Raw genomic sequence first — 19,830 nt, 5'->3', positions numbered from 1 at the left:
TTGCCCAAATTTCTGCCCCATGCCTGCGCTCCATGGTTACGCAGTTGCCGTGGAAGAGTCAAGCCCCATGTGATGGAAGAGAAGACCTGCTCCTCCAGCAAAAAAAAGTTCACACTGCCAAATCAAACTAGAAAAGTGTTGATCGGGTTGAGAGAAAGAGAGACAATTACTCTGTGGTCAGTCACACCAAACAGAAAGTTGTCTTTTCCTCTTGGAGAAGAGAAAGTGAGAGAAAAAGAGTGAGCCAGGAAAACAAACGAAATATAGACAGAGGGACAGGGGGGATAGAGAGAGAGAGATAGAGAGACAGAGAGAGAGAGCGTCTGTGTAGCAATTGTTTGGGGATGAATGAGAGGAAAAAGAAGACAGAGCAGCCTGACAAAAAGTTGAGTGGGGAATGAGAGAGTCATCGAGAGAGAGAGAGTAGGCTGCTGCTGCTGCTGGAGGAGCAGGAGGAGCTACAAACTATTAATATGCTAATGTAGCTAATCTCTTGTGTTCAATGAAAAAACAGAATCCCTCCCACTTCTGTTCATGAAGCTGACCTCAGACCAGCCCTTATGTTGTAGCAATATGGCAACCATCACAAATACAAGGCCAAAAGGAAAAAAGAATATAAAGATCACTTTATTTATCTACAAAACATGGATGTAAAAATATAACTAGAACAGAAACGGTGACTAGTACTGATCAGAAGCACAAAACTACTTTAGGTCTCCTTCATCTGGCACTCACTGTCAAAATTAAAACTTTTTTCAGTTAAGTAACCAAAAGATATTTCATTTTGTTGTAAACTATCTGTCAAAGTATTTATTTCAACTATCTTTATCAAGTTTATTTTGTAAAGTTTGTCTAATTTCATAAATTACGGGGTCTCTAACCCAAATCTGCAGGGGTCAGGAATTCTACCCTCTGCCTTATTCTTGTAAATGTACTCAAGCTTGGCACAATATAAAAGATACATTTTTTTGAACAAAAAATAATAATAAATTGGCACAACTTTTACTCTTTGGAATTATTTGTATGTAGAACTCGAATCTTGAAGTTACATTTCATATGATAAGACATCTCAACAAAAGATGATTAGTTGGCTCAAATGTAGGCAGTTTTCCTTCAGCTAAACTAAGCTGAATATGGCCAAACTGTCCATTATTTCATAAAACGCATATTCAACTTCAAGTCAAAACTGTCGCCATTCCCTTCCCGGAAACTCTAATCTTTTAACTTTAGCCAACCCAGATAAGGAAATAACTAGAACGTCAACATGGACATCCTTATCATGGATGAAAAAAATAAATAAACCAAATGGAAAAACATGAAGAGAAAAGAGGATAGATATTTTCTTTCAAACACAGACGTAGCCCTGACTGAGCAGCTGTTAGCAACATGCCAACAAACAACCAATCCACTTCCAAAAACCACAAGGTCTCAATCAATCACCCTTCATACTGCACATTCAAAGTCACTCAGCCTTACATTTGGCGCTGGTCGGACACTCTCTATCTCCCAGAATGCTCTTGGTCCTGCCCTGAAGCCTCTCTCCGTCTCCGAGGCAACCTGTCTACAATAAACCTGCAAAGCGAGTGGCAGCTATCAATGCTGACCAGATGCCAGCCTCCATTAATCAAGCAGACATTTATTACAGCCCGAACACATCCTCTGGAGAAGAAATGAGAACAACTTACTGAAACACACATAGACACATTTAACGTGAAGTCTTAATGGTACCTCCTTATGTGTGAGTCAAAGCTTACTGAGTAGTGCCTCTTGTGTGTGGAAGTGTGTGCACATGTGGGCTTCCTATAATGTGTGCTCAGTCTCAGGGCATTTCTCATTGTTCTGGTGGGAGCAGGGGGGTTGTGTGTGTGTGTGTGTGTGTGTGTGTGTGTGTGTGTGTGTGTGTGTGTGTGTGTGTGTGTGTGTGTGTGTGTGTGTGTGTGTGTGTGTGTGTGCGTGTGCGTGTGCGCGTGTGCGTGTGCGTGTGTGTGTGTGCGCGCTTGACTATTGAAAGCCTTTTGTCGGAGGGCCGGATGTTGCCTTGAATGGGAAGCGCTCTTTTGGGACGGTGCCAAAGTCTCTCTCTCTCTCTCTCTCTCTCTCTCTATCTCTCTCTATCTATCTCTCCTGTGGGTTTTTGAGCACATAATTATTGTAGCAGGGCAGGGGAAACACAACACCCCACCATCTTCTAAATGCAAATACGAATTCAAAGATGCAGGAAAAACCCTCAGAGCTGTAATAGCTACTTTGATGTATTGACTGCCTGCATATGTTCTATCAGTGAACAATCATTGTCTTCACATACACTGTGGATGCCTTGAAGTAAAAAAATAAATCAAAAGGCAATTTGAATAACAAACGCATGCATTTTACCTCATGATTGTTTATTCCTGCTTGTAATCTACACTCTATCTATCACTCTTCAATCTACATTAATCTTGTGAAGCTGAGCCCGGCTGTCAAAACTAAATGCACCTATAACAATGTTAAGCAGTATAGCACGTCATTTACAGTCTTAGCCCATTTTCAACTGACAACCCACTTTGACACCTCCCCCTCTATCAATACTGTAATGCTGTTGTAATTAGGTTTCCATTGCTCGTAAAACGCTCACTTCTTAAAGTGGCAAAGGTATTAAGAAATGAACTACTTTAAGTATTGACAGTTTAGTTTTGTCTCACACGATATACACGGTTGAAATGTGACATCTACTCTGGCCTTGCTCGCCAAATGAATCACCAGATAAATAAAAGGCCATGGAAAACTAACAAACCATATACAGTAGGAAAACTATGACTAAGGTTCTGACAAAGTTATCACCTAAGGAATGACGGACCAAAAACTAAACGTGCATGAAATGAAAAAATATTAACTTTTTATTAAGATAACAAAACTACAAAAACTGGCACACACACACACACACACACACACACACACACACACACACACACACACACACACACACACACACACACACACACACACACACACACTTGTCTTTGCTTGTGTCTTGTGAAACACATTCACAGTGGATGGTGTGCTGAGAAACAAATAAAAAATGCCTGAATTTGTAGTTGTAGGAAGCAAAACAAACTTTAAAATGTATATCTACTTAGCATTGAAAATTATGTGTTATTCATTTGTAAAGCAACATTTAAGTTGGTGTCAAAAGATAGATGGGACTTGACAGACACGCCAGAAGGAAAACACTATAAAATATGCTTCCCTGCTTTATCTTTATTACAGTGATATTAAGGGGAATACAAAACAGCCTCAGGGTCTTGGACTGTCTTCAAGGAACACATTTTCGGTGTGAAGATTAGAATTAGTCACACACACTTCCAACCAGAGCGATGTTCACGCACTCGTTCACCCCCTGTCTGCACTAATAAAAACCAACACACTCACACACAGATGGACCGTCCCATATACTGTTTCCTTTACGTCTTACACACTCACGGATATGACTTACATACATTCAATGCAATAAGTGCATCTTCTCACCAGCACAAACACAGACTGTCAGCAGCTTTAGCTCCGCAGGGCATTTCAACAGTTTAAATCTTACAGGAGGATGTCAACATGTCCTTCCATCTTCGCTAATATTTTGCATTTGGCTGTTGCATGAAAACAGTAAATGATACCCGAGTAACCTGCTATTTATTTACTGGACTACAGAGGGGCCTTCAGCATGGAACATTATTATTATTATTTATATAGATAGATAGTAATCCTAAAATGATGAAACTTGGAGTCCTTTCTATTACATCAAATAATTCTCTCTCTCTCTCTCCCACAGTCTTTAGCATAGGTAATGATGCACAGTTTTTATTTGCTGATGGGCACCAAATCACTGAACACGATCGCAGTATGGAATATGTCCATGATTGTTTACACTTTGGCATTTTTCACTTTGTGCTTCCTGCTTTTCCCCGCCCCAGAATGTCTGTCCAATGAATGAACGACCTCAGATCACGTGTGGTTTTGCTTCATAATGTTGGTTCACTTGTAAAAAGGGCAGTGTGAAAGTGGACCACACCAAACCAAAACAAAATCTAAATTCTATTTGGTCTGGAGGACCAAAGCAAGTGAACTTGCGGACGTTCCCAGTGTGAATAATACACCCTTATCAAACTTTGGCCACCTGACAACAACAGGGCCATGTTCAATCTGCCATGCTGTAGTATCAGTGTGTACAACAAAACAAAAGGGTCAGGGACTCACCTGTATAGAAGGAAATCCTGGAAATATCTGAAAGACAAACGTAAATGACAGAGTTAGCTTAATGATCCGGGGAGAACCAAATTGCAAGTGAAGTTTATGAAGTTAAGTCCCTCCGACAGTTGAGTGACTGAGTGTGAATTGCAGAGCCGGGGATGCTGCTAATATGTCAAATGTAATAGCTTCAGTCAATATCCTGTCGCCTTTTCAACAGGACATAATTGATTGATTTTTTTTTTAAAGAATCAATAACATATTGTTGCATGATTTGGCTCAGCCCGAGATGTGCGGAAGGCTTCACTGGTTAAAAGAGCTAACTGGGAAACAGGCCCTATTGTTCATGTGTTCGTTATTAGTTAGCATTTGTTAGATTTGGGGACGAGAGATCCGGAGACATTTAAGTTACTTGCAGAGAAACACTACACTTGCAGAGGAAAATGAAAGTGCTGGCCGTTTTCAGTGTGTGGTCAGTCAGTATAGGAGCATAACAGGCACAACTGATTGCCAAAATGCCTATTGATCTTCAATTGGCAAAACACAATACAATGAATACCAATCATATGCAGAGAAAACATGTTATGCCAAATACTACACAACACAAATCCTCATTTTGGTTTTGTTTGTTGAAAGTAAAAGTTGCAGCAGTCTCCTTATTGAGTGGCTAAAGACACTAATGTTACATGGATACTGTATCTCCCTGCCTCCCACAGGAAGAAGCCTATAGAAGAAGCCTTTAGAAAAACTTAACACCCAGTTATAGGGGCAGTGATAGGGCTGTGGGCAGGAGGAGGTCAGGAGGATAAGTGCCTAAGTGCTTTAGGCACCCATTTGTCCACACACACACACACACACACACACACACACACACACACACACACACACACACACACACACACACACACACACACACACACACACACACACACACACACACACACACACACACACACACACACACACACACACACACACACACACACACACAGTTTGAAATGACAGGGGATGTCAACAAAATGATGTAATGCTAAAGGAAATACCAGGATGGTGACTCATGATGTGTGTGTGTTATCGACAGACCCTTTGTAATAGGAAACCAAGAAGACCCAAGAGTTTAGTCTGTGTTAAATACTGTACTCATAGAACATATTCATGTCCATGGTCTAAAAGTGAAAAAACACACACACACACACACACACACACACACACAAACATGTACAGTACACGCACAGCATTGGTACCATGGATGCTCCCTCTCTTAACTATCTGTCCTTCCCTGATTTCTGTAAGACTTTGATGTAAGCTAAGTGTTATGTAGCCTGGCATGTGCAGCCAAACTGGGGATGTTACAGTCTAGACTAAAAAACCATAGGAGACTGTGGCCTTTTCCTGTCTGACAAACAAGATTAGACAGCACCTCAAGAGGTTATACAAATAAATACTTAAAAACACTTTATTTAAGACCTGCATTTTCAGCCCCCAAGCATTTGTATGTTGTGTGATCCATGTCCTGCAATTTATTGATATCATTAGCATTAGCAACACTCTGTTAAGAGAGTGTTAACTAATAGCTCTCTATGAGATTTTTTTCTCCACACACACGTACTAGCATCATGGTGCTAATTACATACTAGTCTGCTTAACAGCCTCCACTGCACATACATCAAAGAGGGCCATACACACACACGCACGCACGCACGCACACATGCACACGCGCGCGTTCCTGTAGACTGGCAGACGGCTTAATACACCTGCTGTTCAAGCTGCCGTCAAGAACCAGGGAGGAGAGGAGCACGGATTCGTTTCTTAGATATACTGTTGTCAGTCCCACACATTCTTTTTTACCATATTTTGTCAACTGCTCCTATGTCCACATTTTGTGTTGTTGAAGGTATATCTTTTGCAGAATTCCATCTCATTAACTTTCTATTTGGATTAATGTCCTCTCTCTCTCTCACTCTCCTGTTCTTCTGTACATGCTAAAAGTCCAACAAACTAGAAAAGAAAAAATAGCCATCTCTTCAAACACAGACACACAGACACAGACACACAGACACACACACACACACCCTCACTGTGGACAGTCTCCATGTCATGTCTGTGAGTTGTGTATAATTGCACGTCGTTCGCTTCACATCTCTTTTTGGTAATTAGAGAGAACAATGAAGAGAGTCTGCGCTATGCACTGATGTTTAAACTACTGGCCAGAGATCAACTCCAGTTCACAGAGCGTTAAAGCACTTTGTTTTGCAGCAGTTAGCGATGGATGACAAATCAAAGACAACATCCCCTTTAACTGAGATGATTAAAAAGCAAATAGAAAAGAAAGAGGTGTGCTCAGATTAAGTCTGTGTTGCTATGGATCTTTTCATTGAAAGAAAGTACAAGTTGGAGAACTCTAACAAAGCGATGTGACAGATCAAACTGGCTAAGGGTTATCCAGGCAGATGTTCCTAGTAAAAGACTTCTCCTATAAGAATCAACAGAGCAGTCAGCTGTTCTACCTCGTTGCTCTGTGCCTAATGGTTAAACTTCAAGCTGAGCTGGCACACGCTTGTGTGTGTGTGTGTGTGTGTGTGTGTGTGTGTGTGTGTGTGTGTGTGTGTGTGTGACCCTCTGTCTGGACAATGAGGTGTTAGTGGAGCATGCAGTCTTACGTTGCAACAATGAACACAAGGCACCAATCACACCTGCCACTCACACACACACACACACACACACACACACACACACAAACAGACGCAATGTTTGTTATCGTCTTTAAAAATATATTTAGCAAGGAAAGGTTATGAGCAATGTATTTCCTGTATGGCACTAGCGATTTTATATGCCAAAGGTCAAGTCAGTGTTGTTGTTCATGACTCATTTGAAAGATGAGCATTTTCCCATTATTCATGTTCAGTTAAACAGCAAAGAGCACCTATACAAAACCTGTCAGACACAAAATAAAATACATGGCGCGCACACACACACAACCACACACACACACACACAACCACACACAACCCACAGACGATGCATACTCCAGATAAGTCCGACACGCATTCAACATAATAAGGTCATGTTAGACGCATGACTGCTCATACACATTTATCTTCAAAAGCGCACACACTGTGGCACACGCATTCACTCAAGTGTGCATAGTTCAGGTGCAGTGATAAAGCTAACTGGCTTACTGGAGCGGCACGCATTTAAATGTATCACACTCGGACCAGAAACACCATGTATAATTCATCACAACAGATTCAGAGCGAATAAAAATAATGTGCCTTTTTTCCTTTAATAAATCAAAACACAATCTGACATTAATGACCAATTCAATTGCAGTACCAGTTGTGGGTGTACGCATACATTTACACTTGCTTACTTACCCACTGAAAAAAACATGGTGTGTTTGTTCAGTAAGAAAGAAAGTCAAATGTAACATTGAATATTTCATTATCATTCTGCGCAAACACAAGGGAACTGGTTTACAAGGCTGACAATGAATACTCAATACTGATTAAACATTGAACGCAAAGCCTTTGGCCTGTAAGCGTTATGTTCTCTGAGATTAGAGTAAAATACTACAAATGGCCTACAAAACATTAGAGCTGCAACGATTAATTGATGAATCGATTATTAATCGATTATTAAAATAATCGCCAACTATTTTGATAATCGATTAATCGTCTTGAGTAATTTTTTAATAAAAAATGTCCAAATTCTCTGATTTCAGCTTCTCAAATGTGAATTTTTTCTGGTTTCTTTACTCCTATTATGACAGTAAACTGAAATATCCGTGTGTGTTGGACATTACAATACATTTGAGGACGTCAACATGGGCTTTGGAAAATGTATCAAAATGTTTCACCATTTTCTAACATTTTACGGACCAAAACACTAATCGATTAATAATCGATTAATCGAGAAAATAATTGACAGATTAATCGATTATCAGAATAATCGTTAGTTGCAGCCCTACAAAACATTCATTTCTATGTTTTTTTTCTTGTCTGAATTAAGGGGGTTACTTCAAATGAACTTGATTTGAGCTTTATAAACGTGCCTGATCTATGTGCTGAAATATAGATGATGTAACCTAGAAACAAAACGCCACAGGGGGATCGTTCCTTCATGCTTACAATGCACACACACACACACACACACACACACACACACACACACACACACACACACACACACACACACACACACACACACACACACACACACACACACACACACACACACACACACACACACACACACACACACAGAAATCTACAAAAAAAAACACTTGACGCCTACACACAGAGCCACATGGGCATCACTCTACATGCACACTTGTATTCAAACACAACTAACTCATTTGACACACATTATCTCCCACATGCTGCCTCCCACACAAAAACACACACACACACACACACACACACACACATTATGCACAACGCACACCTACACTCTGGCATTGGTAAGCCTATTCAACACACATGCACACTGATCCTGTTACTGTGACTTTTCATTATTGAGTAGTCTGCCATTTGTTTTCTCATTTAATAGTTTTATCATTCAGCCTATAGGCCAAATTATCACTTTAATAGCAACCTCAACTTTCTCATTAAAATAATCCTTGTTATAATTACTATAACTGAACTTATCATTCATACTTTTACATTTTATTTTTTTAAAACAGGTACATGTACATGTATACATGTACAATATACATTGACAAACAATTGCTTTGACATTTGACACATGCATTAACATACATGCACAGGAAACATGTTTGAACACGGACACACACACACACACACACACACACACACACACACACACACACACACTGTATGATGAAACTCTTACCATGGTAAAGTCCTTCCATTGTTAAAGTCCCAAGAGAAGAGAAGAGAAGAGAAGAGAAGAGAAGAGAAGAGAAGAGAAGAGAAGAGAAGAGAAGAGAAGAGAAGAGAAGAGAAGAGAAGAGAAGAGAAGAGAAGAGAAGAGAAGAGAAGAGCCCCTTGAGAGAAAGCTCAAGTGGGGAAAGCCAAAATCCCGGGCTTGTGGGCTTGCTTCTTTTGGTTAGTGCTGAGATGTGCTAGCAGCCCGCTAACTCTAATGACGGTTGATGTAGGCTTAAGCTTACAACCCGCCCCTCATCCTCATCCTCCACCTCCCTCTACTTACTACTACTACTCCTGCTACTACACTGGCACACGGATACACAGCAGCACGAGTGGGAGGGGAGAGTAAGGAAAGGGGGAGGGAGGGAGGGAGACGGAAGAGAGAAAAGCAGGAAGGAAAAGAAGGGATAGGATAGGGGAGGGGGGAAGGGTGTCTCTTGTGTGTCCCAAGAGAGGGACACAGGGGGATAGAGAGAGGGAGCCAGATGTACAGGAGGACACAAGAGGGTTCAAAAGCACATGAGGAGGAAGAGAGAGACCATGACACAACTTCACTGAAAGAAATGTGAGAAAAAAAGTCGTAAGAAACGGAACAATATGAAAAAAACTAAAGAAGAGAAATTAACAGAGGATATAAAAACGGAGGGAGATGGTTATGTGTGTGTGTGTGTGTTGCCTTTGGCTACCTCGCCTCTCTCTTGACACAGACGCACCCCCCCCCCCCCCCCCCCGAGGAGCTGCTCAATTAGACATAATGCAATGTTCTCCACTCAACTCCTAGCGACAGAAATAAATCATCCATCTTCACAGCCAAACAAAAAAAGTGACATGAAATAAGAGACCTGGGGAGTAACGGTCAATTGTTCCACTGACTTTGTTTGGTAATCCAGTTATGATGTAATCAAATCAAATGCAGGGATAGAGAGGGAGGTTAAAGCCAACCGACATTCACGCCACGTTTATCAGCACCTATGGTTCCTGCACACTGTCGCAGCTGAAAGTGTATTGTCTTAGATTTCAACAGTTAATAATCAGAGAATTCCTCTTTTGTTTAAAGACTTCTATGCTGTTGTATTTCATTTAGTGCCAGATATGCAGCAAAATAAATGTACACGATATTGTCAGGACTTAAGAATGGGATAATGTAGTAAAATAATCTAATCAAGGTCAACCAAATACAGCCATCTGTAAGTGGATGTGATATGCCAGCAGTCAGAAGAAGTTGGCTTTTGAAACATCCTTATCCCCTAAGGCAGAAATCTGTTGTCGCTGGAACTTTCCCCACCATCCATTTATGACGCTTTTCCACCGTTTGTGCCAGAAAATATGGAACGAAGAATGTGCCCAGACATAGAGCCATAAAATCACTTTGCTGTCACCAACTATTACATTTTATATCCAGTCAGTGTGGCAAATTAAAGTCTGGACTATATATATTGACACTGGAGAGACTCAATTCAAGTCTTTTAATGAGCAATGACAAGATACAAGCTCTGTCTGTCTCTCTCTCTCTCTCTCTCACACACGGGCAGACGGACAGACAAGACGAGAGTTACTCAGGAGTAAAGCAGATTAATAGGCCACTGGATTAGTAGGCCAAGATGTCACACACACAAACACAAACAGACAAACACACACACAAACACAGCTGCTCGTATACTGTACTCTGTCTATCATTTACTCTGTGCATCCCTTCTTTAATGCGTTGGTGTGTTAACATCGCCCTCTAGTGGCAATGCATTTTCAAGTGACGTGTATATAATCCTAGTACAATCTGAATCTCTACTTAATCAAAACAGTATTAAAAGGATTTGAATAATATGTCAAAACCTATTGTTGCACTCATAATGTTCCACATCCCACATTTACAGTTTTACCAATCCACTATATAAAGCTGGAACTCAATGCATAAACAATCACAAGAAAAGGCTAAATAAAAATAAGCCATATATGCAGTTATTTCTAGTCTTTGCAAGTGCTATTGTTTACATGTGTGCTAAGAACAGACAGACAGCCTCTGGCATTTTCTTCAATGATCCTTTGTTACATGGAGTATCCCTGCTGGTGACTAATTACACAGACAGACACAAATACACACTGTGGTATTACACCCACATCTGACCTCAGCACCACTAGTTCATTCATGGCAGCACACGCTTGTCTGTGAATATAGGAGTGTGTGGGTGATGTCATAGCTATGGCTCGTATCCAGGTGTGTCACTGCTAAGCTGTGTGTGTGTGTGTGTGTGTGTGTGTGTGTGTGTGTGTGTGTGTGTGTGTGTGTGTGTGTGTGTGTGTGTGTGTGTGTGTGTGTGTGTGTGTGTGTGTGTGTGTGTGTATAACATGGCTGTGAATGAACCTAGAGAAGAAATGAGGGCATGTTTCATTCATTTGGTAAATCCTCAGCCACCTCACAGGTTATGTGACATTAAGCGAGATTGTGAACTAAACTCTATACAACAGATTCATCATGTCAATAGTTTGTTTTTTACTTGTTATATGTTCTCAGCTTCAGGAATGCAGCTGTGTCACTGCCCATATGAAATGTACAATAAAGCAAAACGAGAATGATTTGAAACCCCGTCAATCCGTCATCTGTTATACATTATGACGTCCTTGTTATATTGTTTAAAACTGTTTTTACCCATGCATCTGCAATATTTCCAGTATCAATGGATACATTTGAATGCATGCATATTAAGCATTTTGCTGTTGCATTCATTCTACATGGATCTGTTATAGTATCATAATGGAGTTAACATTTTATGTCGGGTTTGTGTATCGTGTGAAAGAATAAAGAATAAGACTGCAAAAAGTCAGGCACTCGTCGGACACATGGAGAAGTTCCTGGGATATAAACTCCACCACAACATGGGGCTCAAGTGTTTGTGTTTTTACACTCTGGTGTTTGAATGGATTAAACATACAACATATAGGTTATTATTATTAGTGAACCTTAATGTGCTGGAAGACTGATTTTGTTGGCAGAGTGGGGCCAGCTGTTTCTCCATGTTTTCCTTCTTCTTGCCTCATCTTTCTATTTCTGCTATTCTCTCTCTCTCTCTCTCTCTCCTCCACCCAGCTCCCTCCTTCTCCCACGTCTTTTCACTGTGTCGATATGACAAAGACCAACAATTACTTCTTTCTCTCTCTTCCTCTGTGACTCACTGCAATGTAATTACACTGACTGTCCGCTCAAACATCACACACACACACACACACACACACACACACACACACACACACACACACACACACACACAGAGGGTGAGGGGCAACTTATTTACAATATGTGTCTCTGTAATTGTTCTCTAGCTTTGCTTGGAGAAAACTGAGGGGAAAATAAGGCTGCTACACACACACACACACACACACACACACACATTCAATCAAGAACACACCCACATTGCGCGCACACACACACACACACACACACACACACACACACACACACACACACACACACACACACACACACACACACACACACACACACACACACACACACACACACACACACACACACAATAATGTATATACCAGGGGGAATCACTGTGTTCCACTTCCATTCATTTTTTCTCTCCACTGCCATTCATCATTGGTTGACATGTTGCACTAGTGACCAGCATGACTGAAGGTAGCTCGCTCCAAGTGTGTGTTTGTGTGTGTGTGTGTGGGTGTGTGTGTGTGTGTGTATGTGCATGCCCCAAGGAGGGACCAGTCATTAACTAGGATGTCATTTCCTGCCATTGTAGCACATTTTAGTACACAGTAAGAATGCTACGCTGCAGTGTGCACAGTGGTCATCCCGCGCACGCACACACTCTCAAACTGAAACAACTGGTATTATGACAAGCTCAGAGAAGCTGTGAATCTACTGTCTTCATTGAAATGATTAAAAGGTTTTGGAGATTCAAACACTAAAGAGATTAGTTTCAGGTAAAAAAAATAATAACTTTGTGAAAAACACTAAAGAGATTAGTTTCAGGTAAAAAAAATAATAACTTTGTGAAAAGCAGCACTATTGGGAGTTTTTGCCCACTGGCCCTGAACAAACAATGGGTCAGAATGGATCTATCAGCCCAACCAAATCTGTATGCCTCACTGCATAGAATCAATTCTCATTTAAAAAAGGTAAGGAAAACCAGTAATTGCATTGTCACTTAAAAATTGGTCAGCAGCCCAAGCCATTTCAACAAGGAACTATGACCCGGACGTTCACATTTTTACTTTCATGGACTTTGTAATATGGATATCTGACATCCACCAACTTACTCATATAACAGCAATACGCAATATAGGCAAGTATAGCTAGCTACACTCCTGCTGACACAACACATACACAAACATGTATAGCAGCAGGTGTCAGGTGTGCACACTATCATCCGGATTACCATTGTCTTGTTGTTGTAAAATTCAACCTCGATCAGCAAACAGACCAATACCACTGCAAGAACGCACACAAACACATTGCTCACCCAAGATCTAATAGGTAAATACATTCTCAACCGTTTTATCTTTGGGTACACACAGTAGATATCACAGAAGAGCACACACACACACACACACACACACACACACACACACACACACACACACACACACACACACACACACACACACACACACACACACACACACACACACACACACACACACACACACACACACAGAGGTTTGAGTAGTGAGAGGAAGAAGGCGTTTTCCTCTCAGCTCCTGAGGGACGCAGCATGCTCTAGGATGTACAGTAAATACTCTGTGAGTGTGTGTGGGGGGCTTCCTGAATGCAACCAATCCAGAAGCAACGGGAATGGACCTTCATTCAGCCTCCTGTCTTGAAAAACACACACACACACACACACACACACACACACACACACACACACACACACACTTATTTTCCTTCACAGCTGAAACCACATGCTAGAGGATGCAGGGGAATAAGGGCCACGGAAGATGGACGTTGATTTTATAGCCAGGACAGACACATACATTACAATCACATATGCATTGCCAGCACACTTACACACACGCACACAGTAAGTAATACTTCCAATCTAAATTACCGGTGCAAAACAAAGGACAACATGTGCTCAGTTCAACTGACCATTCATTCATTAATTAAAAAAAAATGTCTTCCCTTCCTGAGGTGAGTTTGCAAACAGCATTCATACGTTTGTGCCAGATGTGGAAAAAAACAGCTCGGACCTCCACCACACAGGCAGCTACAAGTATTTTCACAGTCGTTATGAAGTAGTCAATCACTGGAGAAAAACACGGCCACCGTGTAGGTAGGGCAACAACAACGAAAAACATTTTATATTTCTTTCTATTGAGATACTTTTTGGGGGAACGTATTCACGTTATTTGACAGTTAAAGACCCACTTCACCGGAGGGAATATGAAGGTGTATTGAACTCTGAAATCCGATGTAGTATAAATATGCAAACATTTTTGAAATCGGTTCATCCTAGCCTGAGAAAAGGCAGAAAGAGTGTTTTATGGTCTCACTCTTTAACCCTACATTTTACTAGTATCACATCACACTAGTAAAAATGTAGGGTTAGGATTAACAGGACATCTGGGCCAAGGGAAGACTGAGGAAAGACTGAGGGAAGAAAAACCTCATTCATTATATTATAATAGCGATTTTATAATGATAGAACGCCGGTTCCGTATGGGTGAAGTATTCCTTTAAAGGTGGAGTCAGTGATTCTAGAGAACACTCAAATTCACTTTGTCAAAATCAGTGATATCTCCTCACGATCCGCTGCCACTTGACCATACAGTGCTTGTGCTGAGAAAAATAATCCAGTGCCTAGGCTCTGTAAACGGGCATGAGGTTAGCCACGGTAGGCCCCCTTTGTTTACCAGTTTACAGAATTGCTGACTCCACCCTGAAGTGCAGATAGAAACATGGGAGAGAGAGACTATAGCAAATTCAAATAGTTTTAAGTATTGTTCATACTAATGAATAAGTGAATAACTTACTTACATTTGGTACCATGATTTCCTCATGACATATTAAGGACACACACATACTCGTATTCAGTACCTCTACATACCTCCCCACACACACTATGTGTCTGCAGAGTCATTATGAGTCACACGCATACTCCAATCTAGACGCGAGACTGCTGGCTTTGTTACATTTTGTCTTTATATTTTTCTGTCTCTTTTCACCCACCAGTCTAGAATAGAACAAACTTGAGAAGAATAAGAAGCAGGTGATGACTGCAAAAAAAGAATAGAAAAGGTTTAATAAATGGTCCAAAACAATAAACAGAGCACAGCCTGGCAGGAAGGAGAAAAAAATCAAATACAAACGCTGGAGTTCTTCTCCGCAATGTGGTGGACTGCTCCTGTAAGATCTCTGAGTGTAGTCAAGTGTTTCTATAAATACAGGCCTCCTGCACTGCTCTGCAATTTACACACACACACACACACACACACACACACGGAAACACAAGCGCACACACACACACACACACACACGGACACCACTGCCACGCCTGCTGTAGACCAGCCAAAGCAAGGTTTCGTGACAAAAAGGTGTATATTTAATTTCTTCTTACCAACCAATTAATATATTTCACCAAACCCTACATTAACATTTCTACAGTAAATGTGCAAATAAAAAAAAACACTAAAACAACTAAATCGGACCCTCTGAATGAAGGAATCTCCCATGACGTACAGTCTGTCCCAAATTGAAGCAAAACGTCAGTTTGTTTCACACGCTCAAGGTTAATGATACACTTGTAACCGAACTAGGTATTGGATTGATTCCACTGCAGTCATTTGGGTCCTATGATCCAAATGAGTAGACTGAGGCTGTGGTTCACTACCACATGGTTTCGAAAAAAAAAAAGAAATTGGAGAGTCTTCATGTCTAACTGCACACAAAGGCTGCGTGTTATTCGTTTTTTTTGTATAAATTAGCATGATAATATCGACAGTAAATTGTCACCGTGCATCCATACGACTTAATACCACAGAGAAAAGTAGTCCTGCATGTTGTGGGGTTTAGCGCTTGGTCTCGGTAAGTGAACTGAATAAATGCAATTGGAGTGGAAGTAAATACAAGCTCATCAAGTGGATAAGCTAATTGGCAGAGTGTTTGCTAATTAAGAAAAACACATCTCAACCCTGCACAAGGCTTTTTGAATGCCATTTCCACTTAATCAGATTGCAATTATTGGTTGAGTAAGAAGATGAAGTTTAGTGTTACTGTTTAGTGTGACTTTGTGGCTCAGGTGCATCCAAAACTCAATATTGACCTTAAAAGAAACGTTGCATTCCCTAACATCCGTATACATTACAAACTAGTGATTTAGGTGTAGCTCGTGCGTGCACACAGAATATCACATTAAGCATGCAGAACAGCACTCTTACAGTACAGCCTATACTGTATAGTTCTTAAGCCTTGGTAGCCTGGGGGTACTGCACTTCATTAGCATTTTCTTGCATCTGGAATATGAAGTAGAAGTAAATCAGGCTCCAGCAGCAGCCTTTTACTGTTGGGGGTAAAATGCATATCACATAGCAGCATGTTGCCCAGTTGTTCCACTTGGATTCAGCTACATTGAACTTTTGAGTCTCTGCTTACATCCATAAATTAACTCTGTCTGGATAAGGGAAAACATGATTTTACACCAGTACCTGTTTTTTTTTTTACTTTAAATTAACTTTAAGGCGCTCAAGCATGCAAGGAAAGATGAATAAACTGCACCAACCATCTTGGCTCATTTGCCTCTCAGCATTAGACCAAAGACATGTTTTCCATATGGGTTTGATAAGTCCATTAATATTTAACTCTATGAATTATGAAGAAGGGGCATTACAAATTCTGAGAAATCGACTTGATGTCATTACCGAAACCCCCCCCCCCCCCCAAAAAAAGGTATTCAACAGTGATTTCTGCTTGATTAAAGAATTGAAAATATGATCAGATTTGTCCATTAACTAATATAGCCAATTTTGACTAATTGTTTCAGCTCCAATTTGTTAAGAAGACATTTGTGGATGAATAGGCTATCTCTACTGAAGCACCTGATGTTACAAGTACATTGGCAAACTGTTAGTGAGTGTAGACAGGCACATCAGGCACATCATTTGATACAAGTAACTAATTAAAAAAGTTATGTAGCCAATAAACCTTATGTAACTTTATTTATGTGTTAAAGAACGTAACATAGATAGAGTAGAGAGGAAGCGTTCCATTTATATCAAGGTAACTACACAGCCTTGAATCCTCGACACTGGGACTAAAAAAAGTCCTCGAGACATGAGATTTAGGAGCTAAATGTAGGCTAATCCATCCGGTGCATTATTGAAATGTAGGTTCGTTACGTTACCCTCACATTCACTAGTCCATGTGACTGTGGCAGGGAGTTCAGTGGCAGCAGTTACTGTAGGTCACTCTTCTTTTCAAGTTGAATAAAATATAATAAAACTTTCTCCTAGTTATGGTGCTGTAAAAGCCAAGCTAACGTATCAGGTGTTTCCCCAAAGTGAACAAATATTAAGGGTGGGTTCAAAAAACTGGGAGAGGAAACAGCTAACGCCGACCAGCCAGGACGAACGTATAAACCAACCGCATCCCATACTTTTCTTTTTAGCTCGTGAAAAATACTCCCGAAAAACTTAACATCACTTACGTTGAGTCGCTCCAGTAGACGTCCGAGAGGTTTCTTGTTGACTTAGAAGCTGTTATGAGGCGATAGATAATCCGTTATGTGAGTTGTGAGAGCTAGGAGTAGTTAGGGTGAGTATTTTGTTTTATCTCCCCCCTCTCCCTCTCTCTCTCTCCCTCTCTCCCTCTCTCGCTCGCTCGTCGCCTGTTCCTGCTTCCCCTCTCCACATCCAGCATTCCAATATGGCCGCTACAGGGAGAGACACGGGGAGGGAGGGAGAAAACTACTCCCTCCCTAAAGGAAAGCCTTACCGCAGGCTATGCAAACAGTAACCTAGCCATGAATGAGTTTATAGATACTTTACATGTTATTATTCGGCAATTAAAATATGGTAAAACAAGTATTATCGGTGGTAGCATTACGGTTAGTAGGTCTACCAAATTCAATAGCCTATATAAAAGTAGTAGGCTAGCCAATATAAAATGTTTTTTTTCATCAACATTTATTCAAGTAGCCTACAATCCCTAATTCCAATTTCAAGTACTTTGATGTAATTGACTTTAACCCTTTATACATGAATAACAACAAACTCAGTCAGGATTTTTCCTCACAGATTTTTTTCTTTTTGAAAACACACAAGTTTTTCAATTTAGGCCTAATATATGGTTAACAAGCTAATTATTACAATGACAATTAACCTATAATTGTCAAATATTATAATGTTATGAAATCCGCTGTAGCTGCTGATATGCAACTAATTGTATACCATCAAAACCCATGCATAAACAAGAAAACAGCCGCCCAATGACACTATGCATGACTTCTAATTCAACATATTCCAGAGAAATGTTGCACTTTTCTTTTCCCTACACTTATTTGAGAGCTATGTGGGAAATATAAAAGTCTTATTAAGCATCAAACTAAACTTAAAACAAGGAAAGTATCTATGTTGGCTTACATTTACTCAAGTAGGCTACTGCACTTTGCAATTTTAGTTATGTGAGTTGAAGCAATTTGATAAAAGCTTTTTTTTTTTCTTTCTATGCCCTTTCTACAAGACTGGGGGCACAAGATCTGGTCTCAATAAAATACCTGACAGCATTGCACCATTTTGTGCACATTCCTTAATACAGTTTCAATTGATCAAATTAGGTACAACCAATGGAGATGGAGTGATCCTGGGGCTGGGGCTTTTGGGGCCCATGGGGATCTGGGCTGGGCCCCTCTGCGATTGCAGACTTTCCTTTTTGGTTAATCCAGTCCTGTGATAAAACTGTATGTCCATACAGACGAGTAGCCTACTACTACTACTACTACTACTACTACTACTACTACTACTACTACTAATATATAGCCTATAGTAGGACTACTAAGTCTGTGTGCCTTTCCCCTCTGTGTACAGATTCAAATACGACATCTGGTGGACACTAATTGTTATTGCATACTTTTTCGGTTTTCTTATCCCTGGGCCTAGGGTATGTATGGAATTCCACATATTTAGCATTTTCTATTTTTCTAATTTTTGAAAGATTAATGTAGACCTATGTTGTTTTTGGTCTTGCAGTCTCTCACTGAATATAACTCGACAGATCAATCAACAGTCAAATATAAGCTCGTTATTGACCCTGCGTTAATTTCTGAAAGCTTTACCGACATTGTGCACTACTTTAAAGACCTAGACTACATCACTGTGACTATCCAATCAATCACAAGACACCATTATGGGTAACGGTTACCAAATCTGAGAACTTTTATTAATCTTGTTGCTGAATGTATAGGTCTATGTAATAGCCTATATTACCAAACTCTTCTGTACGACGCTTCCTCTTAAAACAGCTGCAGTGATTTTTTATTGGTATAATAGCCTAATAGATTGACCTGCAATGATTTGTTGCCTTTTAATGGAATGATTTATGATCCTTCCAAAATTCGCATCAATGTATTTCTATTCATGCGTTTACTTTTAGCGGTACACTAAATATCCGGTAGATGGCGACATTGTACTCTTTATGCAGCTCCGCTGGACTGTGAAAAGAAAAAGCTTTTATTTTGAAATGTGCAATGCAGGACGTCCAGCTGTACGTGGCGCA

The 19,830-nt window shown here is 40.4% G+C and overlaps 1 protein-coding gene across 1 annotated transcript in view; it reads right to left on the bottom strand.

Annotated features, from left to right (window-relative positions):
- ptk2aa (protein tyrosine kinase 2aa) overlaps positions 1 to 17,887 on the bottom strand; it is a gene marked incomplete at its 5' end in the record, with an annotated part of 58,028 nt that extends 40,141 nt beyond the window's left edge. Inside the window, 2 exons of the mRNA XM_080045441.1 lie at positions 4,225 to 4,251; positions 17,765 to 17,887. The remainder of the gene's footprint in view (positions 1 to 4,224; positions 4,252 to 17,764) is intronic.
- Between the last annotated feature and the right edge of the window lie 1,943 nt (positions 17,888 to 19,830).

Source organism: Ammodytes marinus (genome assembly GCF_949987685.1).
Source record: "Ammodytes marinus genome assembly, chromosome: 17".
NCBI classification, from domain to species: Eukaryota; Metazoa; Chordata; class Actinopteri; order Uranoscopiformes; family Ammodytidae; genus Ammodytes; species Ammodytes marinus.
This window is presented reverse-complemented; position numbering and strand designations above follow the sequence as displayed.